We start from the raw sequence: 17,688 nt of genomic DNA, 5'->3' as shown, positions 1-17,688 counted from the left end.
TAAATATGTGTATCAGCTTATTTAGAATCTGAGGTAAAATTGACTCTTCCCTGCACCCTTCAAGGCACGTTTATGAGAAGAAGCTAGCCTAGGAATTCAGTCTGTCAAAGAGACCTAGTGCTTTTTAACTGTAGAATTTGGGCAAGTTACAAAATGATGAGAATTTTACATTTATTTTTTTCTCATTTAAATTTGTAGTTATCATTGGACATTTGTTATGACTTTTAAGTAGATTATTAGACTCATTCATTCCTCTTAAGTGTTTTTATGGTGTTTGGGAAGAAGGGATAATAGAAGGGTACTGTGCACATTGGGTATTTCCAGAGTGACATTTAGTTTGTGCAGAATTGCACTGGGAGATTTCTAAACTGCCTGCTTCTTGCAAGTGCGTGGTTAGTGTGGGTCTGAGTGTGGAAGGTGGGTTGGGGGCTTTCAGCCAGGCTTACAGTGTGCGGCTTCCTGAGCAGTACAGTGATTTGGTCACTAGGGATATATCTTGTGTGCTTGTAAAGAAGTCTGGTATGCATGCTTAGAAAGCACTATTAGTTTTCTCTCAATTAATCCCAGTGTACGATTTAGTAATTTGGTGAAAGGTTAAAAGTTTCTGTTTTGTGTAATTCAAGGGAAGTTTTTGGCATGGCAGTAGAGCACCATGATTAAAGAGTGTTGGTGTTAGAGCCAGTCTGCATGGGAGCCAGTCTTACCTTGTGTGGCTTTTCTTTTTTGGTGTTGGAGATCGAACCCAGGGCCTCGCACATGCTAAACAAGCGCTCTACCACTGAGCCACATGCCAACCCCAATCTTAGCGTGTGATGTTGGCCAAATCACTTTCCTCTGTGCCTCTGCCTCAGTTTCTTCATCTATAAGATGTGAGTAAATAATAGTACCCGTCTTCTGAGTTTGTTTTGGAGGAATAAATGAGTTAATGTATATACTAGCAGAAGTACTGGACACATGGTAAATACTGAAAAAATGGTGCTTAACCTTAGTTCTCTGTGCTTGAGACAAATGGTACACATTGGGAAAGAGCCTGGGCTTTGTGCTCTAACATCTGGGTTGGAATTTTAGTATAACTGCTTAAAGTTGATTGCACAGCCTTGGACTAATTATTTAAATCTCTTCAATAAAGATGTGTCATATGCATGTAGCATACTGTGCTGGTCACTTGGACTTCATTTCTTCATCTGTGATGTGATGAGAATACCGCCCCCCCTAGGAGTCACGTGAAGGTGAAATGGGTTCTTAAGACACTTGATAAACAAAAGCTGCCATAGTCCCACTTCAAGTTTATGAGAAAAGAGTGACTATGGTGGAACAATTTAGGTGAAAAGGAGTACTCTCTTTCCAACATGCCATGTTAAAAAGTGTGTCTAATGAGTTCTTGTTTATGAATACCTCTGGGAGAACCAGAGAATACATGAAAATATGTTAATTTTAGCACAGCACTTTAAAAATATTTCAGGGTATTTTATATTTATTAAAACTCTTTGTCAGTTGGGTGCGGTGGCTCACACCTGTGATCCTAACTACTCAGGAGGCAGCCATGGGGAGGATCATGGTTTGAGGCCAGTCTGGGCAGAAGTTAGTGAGTCTCCCTTTCAACCAATAAGAGCTGGGAATGGGGATGTGTGCCTGTCCTCCCAGCTATGTGGGCAGTATAACTAGGAAGACTGTTGTCCAGGCCAGCCCAGAGCCTGGCCATAAAAGTGAGACCTTATTTGAAAAATAACAGAAGCAAAAAGGACTCAAGTGGTAGACCTCACAAGTGCAAGGCCCTGAGTTTAATAAACCCCAGGACTGCAAAACAAGCAAAAAACTTCTTAGTCACCTTTTTTTCTTCCTCCAACCCCAGCAACTGATAAGACCAGCAACCAAGATACTGATGTAAGTCACTTAGCATCAAATCGACAGTATAACTCAAGTAGACTTGAGTTAATAACACAAAAGTCTTAAAATACTAAGCTGATCAGCCATTGGATCTGATCAGTTGTATGTTTAACTCTTACATGGTACTTGGATATAAGAACTAATGAGAATAGCTGTAGAACCCCAGAGGTGTAAAGGGGTACACAAATGCTTTCTAGTAAGAATAGACACAGTTTATTTGCGTTCTCATTGTGGACATTTTGCCTTTGTGAAATTCCTTTCATCTGTCTGGTTTTTTTTACTGTAACTGTTATTTTCTTTCTATATTTAATTGTTACAAACTACCTGTACTGAGCCTAGTAACTGGGAACTGGGAACATAATCAACTAAGAACAAGTTGATTATGAGAAAAGCCACAGTGGTCTCAGAGTTGAGTATTTTTTGGTAAAGAATTGAATTTTAAAAAAATACATCCATTAAAAGGTGTTTATCTCTCACTCTGTCTCGCTATTTGTGTCAGAAACTTTTTTGATGTTTGGTCTGTGTAGCTGCCCCCTAGGGCTCAGCAAGTGTACAGTATCTGTAATAGCTCCCAAACACCTTGAATATATTGTTTGTAACTACTTCCAAGCATTTGCATTAAAGTAGCCTGATAACTTTTCTATTACCTTTTGTTCTCATTTGATGAAAACGCCATTTGATGTAGGCCTTATAGGTGAGTAGGTGTATTTATTGCATTTTATTTTCTCTGAGTTCCTAAAACATTGTTTTTGCTTTTATTATTACTATTTTTGGTGGTGATATTGGGGTTTAAATTAAGGACTTTGCACTTGCTAAGCAAGCTCTCTACCACTTGAACCCATTTTTTCCTTGATTACTTTTGAGATAGGGTCTCACATTTTTGCCCAGGCTGGCCTGGACCATGATCCTCCTATTTCAGGGCTTCCTGCCCAAGCTGTAATGTGCAGCCATGCCCAGCTTTTTCATATGGGGTCTTGAGAACTTTTTTTTTGCCTGTGCTGGCCTGGAACCGCTATCGTCCTGTTTTCAGCTTCCCAAGTAGCTAGGATTATAGGCATGAGCCTGGCTTGCTTCTGCTTTCTGAACAGAAATTCCAAGAAGTTTGTTTTATAAGGTGCTGTAATTTTGCTTAACAAATATTTTAAAATTAAGCAATTTTATAATGGGTGGTGCAGCTTTCTTTCAATTAAAAATTGCTACTTTATAATCAGTAAAGTTTTTTTTTCCTTTCAGTATTTAGGGTGGAATCTAGGGCCTTATGCCTGCTAGGCAAGTGCTCTGCCATGGAGCTATCCACTTATTAAGTCTGCGTTTCTTCAGCCACATGCATGATCTGTAAAAATTCCTTCTCTTGGTTAAATGGAATTTAGAATATTTTAATTAATTAATTAATTAACTTACTGGTACTAGGGTTTGAATTTGACCTCATATTTTCTAGGCAGGTGCTCTGCCACTCGAACCACTTCACCAGCCGAATTTAGAAGTACATTTTATCTCAATAAATATATAGGTTAGAAACAGACTATACAGTGTCTCTGGGGTTGATTTATACAATTTTGAAAACCAGTTTTTCCTGGCTTAATTTGTAAAAGGTGGTGCTGTGTATGCCAGGTGAATTCCTGCTCTGGTATTCAGGACATTGTCCTGTGTGTGTGGGTGCACTAGCTACTTTATGATAAGGTGCTGTCATTGGTTTCCAAAGCTGCCCCCATTTACCTTTCCTCTCCTTTCTTCTCTCCTTACCTTTTTGCTGTCTCTTCTCTTTGTATATTCTCCCTTGCCTGCCATTCATCACTTCCGTCAGAGCCACCATTTTATTTCTATTTCTACTAAAAACAAACCACCATTGTAATTTTTAGATTTTAAGTAAAGAGAGCTGTTACCAAAGGCCTTCAAACTTTGAACATTTGCCCCTTCCCTTCAAATTTTGGACTCTCAGCTGGAATTTGGATAATACAGGTTAAAATTGCTTGCAAAGTAACTAACTCTTTGTGAAATGTTTTATGTCTGGACTAAGGGAGGGAACAGAAAAAAGACCTTTTTTATCTCAGAAGTTGTATATTCTGGTAGTGACTGAGCTAGAGGCATAGCACAGACTCATTACTTAACTAAGATAAGCTTTAATTTATTAGATTGCACTCTAGTTTTTGGGACCTGACTGCAGAAAAAAAGGGAAATTTTGATGTTGCTGATTCTGAAAGTATTTTGATTGATTAATAGGACTGGAATTTGTTTGGTTTGTAAAATAGGAAATATAGCTGTGATGCCTTATTGTTATGTATTGGTTGTTTCTATTTCATTAGTTGATAGTTGTGAAACAGCAGACCCTGTCCTTTCCGGATCTCTCCTAGTGATTTTGAGTTAACTGAATTTTTTGGTAAGAAGAATGAAATTTGGAAGTTAATTTTGATTACATGTTAAGTTAAAGGCTATGTTGGATTTAAATTTAGTAGCTTCTAAGATCTATACCAAGCTTTTCATCGTTCTTTAATTATATATAGAGAAAAACATTTGAGACTGAGCCTAAACTTTATAGGGTTTTAAAAAAACTTACATGACAACTTAAAGATACAAAAAAATTGAGTCAGTAATATAACAAACCCCAGCCAGTTGCTAATGGCTCATGTCTGTAATCCTAACTACTCAGGAGGCAGAGATCAGGAGGATCACAGTTCAAAGCCAGCCTGGGCAAGTAGTTTGTGAGACCCTATCTCGAAAAAACCCCTTGCCAAAAAAAAAAAAAAAGGGCTGTTGGAGTGCCTCAAGGTGTAGGCCTGGAGTTCAAATGCCAATAATGCCTACACACACACACACACACACACACACACACACCACACACCACACACATAACACAACCCCATGTCCCCATCGTCCAACTTCAATAGTTAGCAGCATTTGGCCAGTCTTTATAATGTATATAACATAACAAAAGAGGAATATTATGTTTTGAAAACATGCAGTGCACATTGATGCATGAATTTACTCCAAGGAAAAGTGAACTTTCTTCCTACAGTGTAAGTTCACCACTGGCAATCTTTTTTAGGATAGTATTGTTTTTGTTTGAGCCACCACCACTTAATGAAGAACCGTATCTGCTGAAAAGGCTTTTGTTTCTTGTAACCCTTCTGTCTTTAGAAATTTTAAGATTGTTAGTTTAAAATTTACTGTTCTTATGAGTTGCATTTTATTTTATGTGCATTTGCCTATCTGTAACTTTTCTGTGTGCCACCAATAACGGTCATTTCGAGCATATGTAGGGTACTATATGTCAAAGTTGTAAATGCATCCTGTTCTGTACCTCCTTGTTTATATTCCATTTTTATTTAGCCTGAGTGCTTGTCTAAAGACATGCTATAACTTGTTAAGATTGTTGAGAAGGGAATTTTGACTACCTGCTATCCTTAGACCTAGGAATAGTGATTAGGAACTTAAGTTACTTGCTTGCTGTCTGCTTCTCTTTGGAACAGTAAGTTGTGTGTGTGCCTGCCATGTGGAGCCTGATCATTACTAGTCACTACAAGATTATGGTAGTCTTACTTCTGAATTTCTTTGGTTTTATTAGTATAAATTAGACCCGGAGGGGTAATTATTCTACCCAGCGCACGAAGAAGCCTAGTCAGGGGAAGGTGTGTATTGAAACCCCTGTGCAGTGCATTGACAATGCATCTTTAATGTTATGATGTCGTTTGGCATATTTACTTTAGTGCAAGGTGTATACTTATTTAACAGGACCTTTAATAAGCTCCCTCTATACCAAAGATATATTTTTAACAATTACACTGAAGAAGACTTGTGGTATTCCCCAGTAGAGTTCATCTACAGCAGCAAAATCTTTCTAAAATAAAACTTATTCCTTTAACCGGTATTCATTTAAGTGGGTTTCTCTGTACTTGGTTTCCATGGAAATAGCGAATAGCTAACGTTATTTATAAGGTGGAAGTAAAATAGGGTGCCTAATGGGACCCCATGCTGCTCTGATGAAGAGACTTAGGAAAAAAATCCATGCTCATGGGATTTTTTTTTTTTTTAAACAAGGTTAATGGAAGCCCTGATTTCAGTTTTCTGTAACAGAACATAGTTTTGGTTTTAAAGGCTAGCATTAATATCAAGCAAACAACTTCTTTTCAGGTCTGTATTGCTTTCACTTTCAAGTCTTAGGACCACTTACTTACCAGTGTGATTGAGGCTTTCTGCTTCACACTTCTGTGTCTTTGTGGGTTTTGCTTCAAAGTTAACATTCCCAGCATACTGTAATTCAGTTTCCCATCAACACATTTCAAAGTACAGATAAAAAGATAAATGTTCATTAGTGATAGCAGTGATGATAAAAAATCAATAGGTCATATTGCATAGATTTTTTAAAAGTATGGAAGTTGCATGGAACCATTTAGGCCTTAAGTCATGGTTCTTTATTTGTGTATCTAAACCTATGTAGTAGGAGAGATAAGATTCTAATTTTCTTTAGGGAAGGAAACAGGGAGAATCTAAATTTCTATTTCCGTTTTAAAAAGTGGATTGTTGCCAAAGTCTTTTAACTAAAATAAATGTTCATTCTTGTAGTCTTTGAATGTGGATTTGGAAAAAACCTTGACTTTTTGTCTTACTTCTTCGGTGAGGCCTATAGTTTTCTAGATCTATAGGAAAGCCTTACATTTCTAAAAGCCCCTTCAAGTGAAATTGTATCATTTCTTTTGTGTGTGTGTGTGTGTGTGTGTGTGTGTGTGTGTGTATGCGACTAATTTTCCCATAGCTTGAAAGGCACCTGTTCATTTTCCAGCCCGGTGAGTACAGCAGTGCTATATTGAGAGGGAAGGCAGGGTGGAACACAATAAGGTGCTATAATTTTTATTTAGTTAGTTCTGGAAGTACTCTGATTTTTCTTGGCTATCAGTGCTGCAGGAGTTTTCTTCTGTGTTTAAAAGCAAGGATTGTAGTGTACTTAGGGTTCCATCAGGGAGGAGTGTTTGTTTTGTTGTGAGTGTGCGTTTCTTTGGATAAGCTTCTGCCTGTAGTTGGATTTATTGTGCTTTAATTTTTTCAAATTTGGTTGCTTTATTCCTGTTGAATTTATTTTCATGTGGCATATTTTATCTCCAGCAGTTCATTAGCTGTTTCTCTGCATGTTGATATTTTATAAAACTTCCGTAGTATTTATTTTTAGTTTAGCTTTTTCTTGTGTGTATATCTATATATAGATATATATACATATATATATTTTTTTTAGTTTGGTGTTTATCAGTGACCTTCCTTAGTGACTTTTATTTGAATTATCTTTGTGCTTTAGGGACGTAGAAAATTGGGTCTATCGTCCCATTTCTGAGAGGAGAAGTCCCAGTAGTTGCAGTTAGTGTGACAGAAAGGGTCTTCAAAGATGCAGTGCTGGGCATTCATCCTGCTCCTTGATACTTATGCGTTATGCTCAGAACTCCCATTAGTGTTAATAGGAGGCACTTGTTTAAATCCCTGTACACCAGGATAAGCCCAGACTCTTATAATGCTTTGTAGATACCTGGGTTGTTGTTTGTTGTTGATGGCAAGAGTTTTGGTCTTGATGTTAACAGACTATTAAGATAGAGTTTGAGTTGTCTTGGGATATGGAATGGTTTCCTAAGTTTGATCTGTAATTAAGAAGTTTTCGTTATGATTAGACTCAAAGCATTTGCAACTTTGTGAGCTGTAGAAAACTAGTGAACAAGATTTTTGTTTGTAGGTAAGCTTGATGAAACAAGATTTTTTTCTTTCTGCTTATTTCTGTTGCTATCCCTTAAACACAAAATAAGTATTTTAATGGTTTTTGTACATATTATAAGAGGACTTAGTAAAGTTTTAAAAAATTTGTTTATTATAAGCCTTTCCAAAATTCCTTTCAGGCCTCTTAAGTTTTTTTTTCAGCTAGTGTGGCTCACATTTTGCAAGTATATGAAAGTTAATATGCACTGTTTCAGAGCTTAGACATTGTAGCCACTGGTCCAGTGTTAGATGATCACTGTTTACTACATCTACCTAAGACCTGTGGATTTGTATGACTTTCATTTATTTATGTACATTCTAATGGAATTAGAATCTTAATTTTAGGCTAAACTTTATCTCATTATCTTGGTAGATTTTAGCTAGTCAGCTAGAATTTTTTCTGTTCCTCCATGAAATGAAGATATGGATCTAGATCTTTGAAGTGTCCATTCTAGTTTTAGGCTATTTTGAGAGCCCCTCTCCTGAGTACTAAAGGAAGTAGAGAGCTATACAGGCAGTTTTTCCTAATCTTGGCTGCCCATCAGAATCTTCTGTAGGAATTAGAAAAAAAAAAAAAAAAGGCCAAATATCAATTGACATACTAAATTCAGAAACTTTCTCTCTCTCTCTCTCTTTTTTTTTTTTTTGATGGTAATGGGATTTGAACCCAGGGCCTCATGCTTGCTAGGCAGGCGTTCTACCACTTGAGCCATTTTGCCAGCCCCAAAATCAGAAACTTTTAAGGGTAGGGCTAGTGAATCTGTTTATTGAAGTTTATTCATGATCCTGATTTAGGATTGAGAACTACTTATACAAGACATTATCTCAACTCTGCGTGTGTGTGTGTGTGTGTGTGTGTGTGTGTGTGTGTGTGTGTGTGTAGTCTAATTATGGAGATAAGTCATCTAAGTTATAATATGAGGCAGTATGAATGACTAGACTGGAGATGTTTAAATAAAGGGAGACTTGGCACTGGAGGTGTGGCTCAAGTGTAGAGCACCTGCTTTGTAAGAACGAAGCCCTGAGTTCAAATCCCAGTCCCACCAAAAAGACAAAAAAAGGAAAATTTGGGAGAAATGATGATTTGGGGAGGTCTCTGTCAAACAGTCTTTATCTGGACTCTAATGTCTCATTGAGATTTGGGTAGTTAGATGAACAATTTTGATTACAGTTTTAGTCTTTATTTCAGTATTCCCTATTCTTGCAGCTGCTGTAGATTTCCTAAACATTTTGAGTGCGTGAGACTACAGTGTCAGGGAGAGAGTGTACTGGATGGAGGGAAAAGCAAATAGAAGAGCTCTGAGCAGGGAATTTGGCTTGAAATTACTGATGTCTGAACTGGAAGCCAGTGTTGCTAGAGCAGGTTGAGCAGTAGGGAGGTGGGAAGGCTCAAGAGTAGCAGAGTCCAAATCACTTAGTGCCTGTAGGCCATTATTAAAGAATTCATCTTTCTCAGTGAGTTTGATGGGAAGATTTAGAGATGGGGGGAGGGGGACAAGCTCTGTCTTGGACTTTGTAAAGATCACTCTGCTGTTGAAAGGATAGACTGTAGTGGGGCTGGGGTAGAAGTGAGAAGGCCAGTTAGGAGGCCATTGCAATAATGTAAGTGAAAGATGATGGTTAGTTGGATCAAGGAGGTATAGTGGAGCTGAGACAAATGATCAAAGTAGATATGTTTTCAAAGTAGAGTCAACATGGTTAACTGTTGGATTGGATGTGGGGTGTGGAAATGAAAGGATTCTATGGTGACTAAGATTTTTTGCTTGAGGGATGGGGTGGCCATTTGTTGAGTTGAGGATTACTGGGGAGGGGGTTGGGGATAGGTAACTGGAAGTTTAGTTGTGGACTTTGTGCAGCTTGAGTTACTTCTTTTGCAGGTGAGGGGAAAGTCTGGGTTAGAGGTAAAATTTGGGAATTGCCAGTATATAAATCCTTTTATAGCCATGAGACTGGTGAAATCACCTAAGGAGAAGAGACTCAAGAACTGAGGCCTGGGGCAATTTAACATTTTGAGGTATTGGATGAGGATGAACCAACAAAAGAATGGGAAAATAGCCAGAGAGGTTAGAAGGAAAATGAAAAGAGTGTATTATCATGGGAATCAAGAGAAGAACGGAGAGAGCAAAAGGTAGGCTGGAGATGTAGCTCATGGTAGAGTACTTGCCTCACATGTGGAAGTCTCTGGGTTCTATCTCCAACACCATAAAAAAAATTGAGTTCATTCAGAACAGAAAGAATGATTAAATGAATCAAGTAGTACTGATAGAATAAGAAAGTGAGGACTGAGACTTTTCTTGTGGATCTGGCAACAGGGATTGGTAATTTTGACTAGAATGGACAGAAGCAAAAGCCCTATAAAGTGGGTTCAATAGAGAAAGAAAGGAGATATATTAACATCTATGTTAACTCTTTCAGGGAGGTTTGCTGTAAATGTAAGCATGCACAGGAGATAATAAACAGAAAACGATATGGAGTCAAGGGAGGTTTTTTGTTTTGCTTTTAGGAGTAAGTGCTCTTTTATTTATGTTCATTTTGTTTTTTTAAGATAGAAGAAACAAAATGATTCAGTAATGATGTGGGCGAACATTGCTGATTTATGAAAGTAAAGTGGAAGGGCTAGAAGCATGTCCATGAGAGGGAGGGCAGAGGGATGGGGCCAAGAGGGATGGCCATGATGTTAGGCATAAGAACTCAACCTCATTAAGTGGGATTCTGCTCTTTCTTCTAGCCATTTGCCTTTGTTTAAGTTTATTTCAAACTTGTACTTTCTGTTGAAAGTTAGGAAGGGCAGATAAAAAGCTATAAAGCTGATTGTATATAAAACTTAGTTTTTGGACTACTATTAGCTTGGTATATATAGTAGGAGAAGACATTGAATCTTTTGGGTAAGGTGACACTTTAAAGTGTCTTTGAATGACAATTACCTGTGCTGTTCTAGTCCCTTATCAAAATTTATGATTGAGCACAGGCTATAAACTTAATCGTTTGAAATTTGTAATGGGGTGAATTAAATTTTAACCTAATTTAAAACATGATCTAGTGTTAAATTTTTCTCTGCAAAATTTGTTTATTGTTTAATATAGATTATATGCAAAGGTTTAGGTACTTTACAAAAGGTACTTAAGTGGTTACTAATCATCTTTTATTTATAGTATTTAAAATTTTATAACTATCAGAAATCTGAGCAATTTGTTTGTTAGCTCTAATTAAAACATGAAGTTCTGGAGAGGTGAAGAATCTTCAGTTTGCAAAAAATTGTGTGAATTTATGTTAGGGAAAGAATATTCACTTCTAACAAAAATAATTTTATTTATTCTAACTTATGTGTTTCAAATGTATTTTTCTTTTTCTTTAATTAAATTAATTAATTAGTGTTGATATGTAGTTCCAGGCTGGCCTAGAACTTGCTATGTAATCCACACTGCCCTCAAACCTGAAATTTTTCTGCTTCAGCATCCCAAGTGCTAAGATTATAGCCATGGGCCAACATGCCTGGTTCTTGAATGTACTTTTTAGGAACATAGAGTTGGGGGTGTGGCTTAAGAGTAGAGTGCCTGCCTAGCGAGCACAAAACCCTGAGCACCCCAGCACTGCCAAAACAAAAACAAAAACAAACAAAACACTACATTTTACAAATCTAAGCAAGTATAGTTAACGTTTGAACTACAAGTTACAAGTGTGAAATGCATGTGACAAATTAAGTAGACATCAAATCAGCTTAACATGAAGAAATGAAACTTACAGTTTAGACTTTGATACTTTCTGCATATGAGTAGTGTAAAAAGAACAGATTTATACATACATCTTTTATTTTGCTGCTCAACTTTCCTAAATTATAGGAATAAAATACTTGCTTTTTAAAAAATCGATTTCCAAATGGTAGTCAATTACTAATCAGTCTTTAGAAGAAAAACTTTTGGAGTGTTTCTGCACAGTGTTTAAGAATTACTAGTCTAAAAATAATTTGCTTTTTTTGGGTATCTCAATCTCTTTGCAAATCTGCTTGAGGCTGTGGCCCCTCTTTCCTGAAAACTGCATCTATGCTCAGACATATACAGTTTGGTATTTGGCACCATGGACTTGACCCCTCTGAAGCCCACTCATGGAGGGATCCCTTAGGCATAAAGGATTTCAGATTTTAAAATTGGCCCAAGATAGCTTACTTAAGTGATTTTTCTTTGAAACTTTATATGCAAACTTTTCCAAAAGTATTTCCCTTGTTTCTTATAACTTGTTTCTTAGAAAAGTAACTTTTGCAGCTCTTTAGAATAAAGTGAGGTATAGTGGGAAAGTGTGGTCTATCAAAGGAATCTCAGACCTATGGGCTCTTCTCCAGTTCTGCCACCAGTGAGTGAGTGACCCTGGGGGCATCTCCCAGGCTTGCTTTCCTGGGTCATTTCTGTACTTCCTTCAAGCAGTTCTGTGATATTGTGGCAAAGTTATTCATTAGCTTAGGATTGACTCTGTTCTGAATTTTGGAGAAAATGCCCTAGAGATGAGGTTTATGTACGTGTGCCGTCTTTTTACTGAGTAGGACTTTTCAGAGAGTGTGTGGGGATGCTTTTTCAAATGCTGTATAAATAGAAGTTATAAATCCTGCCCTCATAATACGAGTTTCAGCAAATTTGATACATCCCAGGCATATGCCTTTGTTATTTCTATGCATTGTGGTTACCCTCTCTAATTCTGTGGCTTGTTTTTTCACTCTTTTTAATGAACAAAAGTTCTTTATTTTAGTCCAATTTATTAGTCTTTTTCTTCATTGTATTTTAAAATGATAATATTTTACTTCTTAGTCAACAATTTGGATAAAAAGTTTAGAAAGTTATCAAATTACAAATAATACTATGGAGATTAATGCATAAAAACTTTATCCCCATAAAGAGCTAACAAAAAGTTCAAACAGGCTGGGGGTGTAGCTCAAACGGTAGAGCAAGGCCCTGAGTTCAAACTGCCCCCTTCCCTCCAAAAAATAAATCCAAACAGGAACTATAAGACCGCAGCAGAAAGTTTTAAGTGTCCATTCAGGCACTTCATTGATTTAACAAACATTTATTGAGCATTTACGGTATGCCTGGTACTGCTTTCGGCTTTTTCTTTTTTTGTCCTGTTGTTTGAGCTCATGGCTTCATGCTTACTAGGCAGGTGCTCTATCACTGTTTCATACCACCAGTTTTTTTTACTCTGATTCTTTTTCAGATAGGGTCTATCTTCATATTTATTTTCGCAGTAGCTAGGATGACACCACCATGCTCAGCTTTTTCTGTTGAGTCTGGGTCTTGTAAACTTTTTACATGAGCTGGCCTGGAGCTGCCACCCTCCCCAATCTCAGCTGTCCATGTAGCTGAGATGACAGGTGCACACTCCTCCCCGGTACTGCTTTAGGCATCTTTTGAGTGATACGATGTCCGAAAATGATAAGAATCCACTTTTTAACAACTGCATCATTCTATAGAGTTTTGCATGATTTTTTTGTTGGTTGGGGAGTCATTCTAATCTTGGTGGTTAAAAATGTCATTTAGATGGACCTGAGAATTTTAAAGAGGACTGCTCTTAAGAGAAGAGAAAGGAGAGAACAGTGTATTGAATTTCTGTTGAAAACGATTGTAAACTGAAAAGTGGGGCCCTCTTAAATAACTTTACTATGTGTTTGATATGATGGTATGCGATTAAATGAAGTTTTATAATCTTGACTTATATGAAGATCTTATATATGAAGATCTTATATGAAATATCCTGAGGAAATGAGACATTAGTGGAGTAACATCAGTCAATAAACATGCTACATTTAAGGCATAAGGAAGACACTTACAGAGTTTAAGTAATTTAGAGCTAAAGCGGCAGGGATGACGGTTTTAATTTCTGTTTGCTAATATGGGATTGGATCTCTGATTGTCTTTGTGTCTTTTTTTTTTTTTTTTTTTTTTTTTTGCGGTACTGGGGCTTGAACTCAGGGCCTTCACCTTGAGCCACTCCACCAGTCCAATTATTCGGGATAGAGTTTTTCAAGATAGGGTCTCATGAACTATTTGTCCAGCCTGGCTTCGAACTGCAATCCTCCTGATCTCTGTCTCCTGAGTAGCTAGGGTGTTACAGACGTGATCCACCAGTGCCTGGCTATCTTTTCTGTCTTTATCATTGATTAGATGTGTGGCATAGAACAATCACCTTGTGTATGTGGTTTATAATCTAAAGTGATGAGATGCATTTAAGAATGTGAATGAAAGCTTAATTAAAATTATGACTATTATTTACATATATTTGTTATACATATATAACTCTGTGAATTTAAAGCCTTTATAAGTCAAATCCATTTCAAGATTAATTGGAAGAAGACCTTTGAAGTGGACCAAAATACCGATGCTGTTAGTTACTCAACAGACAGTGGAGGTGATTTTTAGAGATGAGGATGTTATTTACATGAGGCACAGTTCATTCATTTCTGTGTGTCTCTTAGGAAAGGAGAACTTTCAGTTATAGTTAACCCTTGAACAACGCAGGTTTGAACTGACCACATCCACTTACACACGTTTTTTTTTGAGATTTGCAACAATTTGAAAAAACTGGCAGTTGAACTGCATGGCTAAAAATATTGAAAAATGTTGAAAAATTAAGATATGTCAAGAGTGTATAATATATAGATAATTTTTTTGTATCATTTACTATAGAATATACGTAAACCTATTACAAAAATTTTAAATTTTAAAAACTTAAGGCCGGGCACAGTGGCTCACACCTGTGATCCTAGCAACTCAGGAGTCAAGAGATCAGGAGGATCACAGATCAAAGCCAACCTGGGCAAATAGTTCCCGAGATCCTATCTGGAAAACACCCATCACAAGAAAGGGCTGGTGGAGTGGCTCAAGGTGAAGACCCTGAGTTCAAGCTCTAGTACTGCAAAAATAAATAAATACTTAAAAATACAGATGTAGCCTGGCACAGTGAGTCACATTTGTAATCCCAGCTATTTAGGATTACCATTTGAGGCCTGCCCTGGCAAAAAAAGTTAGTGAGATCCTATCTCAAAGAAGAATCTGGGTGTGGTGGTATATGTCTGTAATCCCATCAATGTGGGAGGCATAGGAAGGAAGATTGCAGTCTTGAGGATTATCTGAGCAAAAAAAAAAAAGCATGATACCCTATCTGAAAAAATAACTAAAAGCAAAAAAGACTGGGGGTGTGGCTCAAGTGGTAGAACACTTGCCAGGCAAGGGCAAGGCCCTGAGTTCAAACCCCTGTGCTGTCAAAAAACCCTAAAACACAGATGTATGTGATGCCATTCAGTGAAGAGAAATGTAAATAAACAAAGTGTAGTATTAAGTCATAACTTCATGAACTAACTGTAGTCCGTGCTGTACTGGTGTAATAATTCTGTAGTCACCTCCTGTTGCTATTGTGGTGTGGCATGCGAGTGCACATGTTGTAGGTGTCTGTGAAAAAGGCACAGGACACCGCTAATTGCTGTGTAGACTGTGTATCTTGTTACCACTTATTTTCACTGTGTTTTTTGTATGTTGCGTATAACACAGAATGTGTGTGGGTCACTCTTACTGAGGCATCTTGCCAACTTCTGGCTGTTAGCAGTTGAGGTTTTGAGGAGTCAAATATTACACTTCAATTTTTGATGTGGGGGTGAATCTGTCCCCTGTGTTATCCCCCCACCTTCTGAATTGTTCAGAGTCACCTGTATTTTTCCTTGTCTTGAAAAACTGTGGCGAAGCACAGATTAAACTGCTCTTGCCAATGAAAACACTTACCCTTTTTTGTTTCTTTTTACTTTTGAGTTTTAAAATTTAGAGACTGGTATTTCAGTTTTTTTTTTAAAATCACATAATAATCTTTGAGCCTTCAGCTTTTGATGACATGTCATTACATGCCATAAATCTAATTCCTTTTTTTCTCTGTTTCTGTTGCAGGGGACTAGAGAGCTGAAGGAGAGCCAGTTTCCCCAAAATTGGTAAGTACTCTCACTATGCAAGCATAGTGTACCTGATGCTAGTTGGAATGATTCACACATTCAGTGATTTTTTTTTTTTTGGCACAAAAAAAGCTTTCTTCCAGAAAATGAGGCTTTGCCATTTGCACTGAAAGTGAATTTTTGTTTAATTTCACAGTCATATCTCAAATGCATTTGTGTTTCTAATAATTCTGCTAGGCTTGCATGTTCCTGGATTTGATAACCTGTTAAAACATAAAGGCCCCTCTGGCCAAAAATGTCTAAGGTAGTGGTTAGGACTGAGAATTCAGTCAGAAAATTCAAAAGTTAAGATTCCCATTGTGTTTTGTATTACTTAGTATGCTGTTAAATTCGATGGCCTTAGCGGATGTGTAAAATGGCCAGGTAAATGGAACTGTAGGAAGCTTGGCTTTGAAGTTTAGAACCCTTCACTGTTTATATACTTAATATTAGATTGGCTTCAAGTCTGATACTGTGTTTTTAATGTGTGTTGTTTTGTACAGTTTTTTAAAAAAAGGAAAAACTGAAAGAGAGAGAGATAGTGTGAGGCATATAGGCAAACACATCTTCCCCAATTTCTATTGTAATAGATTTTAATGTCTTGTAACTTATCACACTTGCTCATTTCTTTTGAACGTCTAATTTAAAATCACAGATTGCACAGGGCAGTCTAGTGATGAAGCATCAAAGAAATGCTAACTTTATTTGAAGAGTGTGTATTATTTAAAATCTCGAATAAGATAGCTGGAATTGTGTAGTCTCCTGTGCAAGACTACTACTTGTTAAAATCTTCTCTCTCCAGTAGTAATTAACTTAGTGGGTAAAGTAGATATAATAGATATTTGGGTAAGGCTTCTTTTTGGTATTTTATGGTTCTTGAGGTGTCTCTTACCTTTTAGGGATGGGGCTTTGAACATGCAAAGGAGACACTTGAACAAATTAATCTTGCATTTTACTACTGTTTAATTTTACTTGTCTTTCTCTTTTGGAACCTTGTAAGACAAATAATCAAGATCCTATAGCCTTTACTTTGTGATATAATAGAATCATGACATCTTAAAGGAGGGGACCTAAAGGGCCATCTCTACAAGTCTTTTACCCTGTGTGGCATTTTCTTTTTCTATATCCCTGACAGTTAGTATTTAATCAGCTACATTAAAAAAAAAAATGTAGGTCGTTATTTTCTGTAAGATATTCTGAGGAACTCTAGTTCCACAGAAACTGCACAAGTATTACTGAGGTGGGGCTGGGTGGGAAAGGGGTTCTGGGGTCAAATAATTTGGGAAATGCTGCATTAAACAAAGTTAAACAGGTTTCTTTACTGCAGGACTTCTCAGAACCTTTAATATGCTAATGTGCATTGTGAATCTCCAAGAGGGGGATATGATATGCAGCATTCTTGAATACTTCTAATGACAGGGAGCCCACTACCTCATAAGGTAACCCATTCCTTTTTTGTACAGCTCTAAAATCCTTAGTTCTTTATATTGATCTGAAGTCTATTTCCCGTAACTTTACGTCTATTAAGTCTTTATTGGTTATGCTGAGACCACCACACTGTCCTGTGTGATCCTTTGTGTGGTATGTATTTATAAGATTCTGGCTAGGCTTGTCTGGACACTTTTTAAAATCACTAAATACTTTCCAATAAATGTGATAACCAGTTCTAAAATCTTGGCCTCATTGTCACTATGCTTTTATACACTACTCTCGAGCTTTCTTCATTTTGAATTTCTGTAAATTTTAAATTTTACTTCGATGTTCCTCTTTTGGTTGGGATAATTTTAGTAGACAGGCTTCATTTCTATAAAGAAAGCTGGGAAATAGAAGACTTGCGTGTGTGCGGCAGCCTGGGCCGCCTGCTGGCAGGGAGAAGTGCAGGACCCTGCCGCAGACCTGTGGAGGAGAAAGTGTGGGAACCTGACCTGACCCCAAACACCACAAAAGCCCTGTCGTATGAACTGTGTATGTACTCCGTTTTTAAAAAATGAAGGACCTATCCTCTTCACCCCAAACCTAAACAAACAAGAGGAAGAAAAGAGGGATAATTTCATCATTTAATAATTGGGAAATGACATTAACTGTTTTTATATTTTGGAAACATGTAACTAGCT

The 17,688-nt window shown here is 37.2% G+C and overlaps 1 protein-coding gene across 24 annotated transcripts in view; it reads left to right on the top strand.

Annotated features, from left to right (window-relative positions):
- Phf21a (PHD finger protein 21A) overlaps positions 1-17,688 on the top strand; it is a 176,927-nt gene that overhangs the window by 15,133 nt on the left and 144,106 nt on the right. For 16 of the 24 annotated variants that reach the window (XM_074044684.1, XM_074044695.1, XM_074044699.1 and 13 more), the window contains 2 exons: positions 15,534-15,574; positions 16,902-17,013. The gene's annotated coding sequence lies outside the window, so the exon portion shown is untranslated. Of the gene's footprint in view, positions 1-15,533; positions 15,575-16,886; positions 17,014-17,688 lie in introns of all 24 variants that reach the window. The other 8 variants (XM_074044690.1, XM_020172362.2, XM_074044691.1 and 5 more) reach the window with 2 other exon arrangements.

Source organism: Castor canadensis, chromosome 1 (genome assembly GCF_047511655.1).
Source record: "Castor canadensis chromosome 1, mCasCan1.hap1v2, whole genome shotgun sequence".
NCBI lineage: Eukaryota > Metazoa > Chordata > Mammalia > Rodentia > Castoridae > Castor > Castor canadensis.
This window is presented reverse-complemented; position numbering and strand designations above follow the sequence as displayed.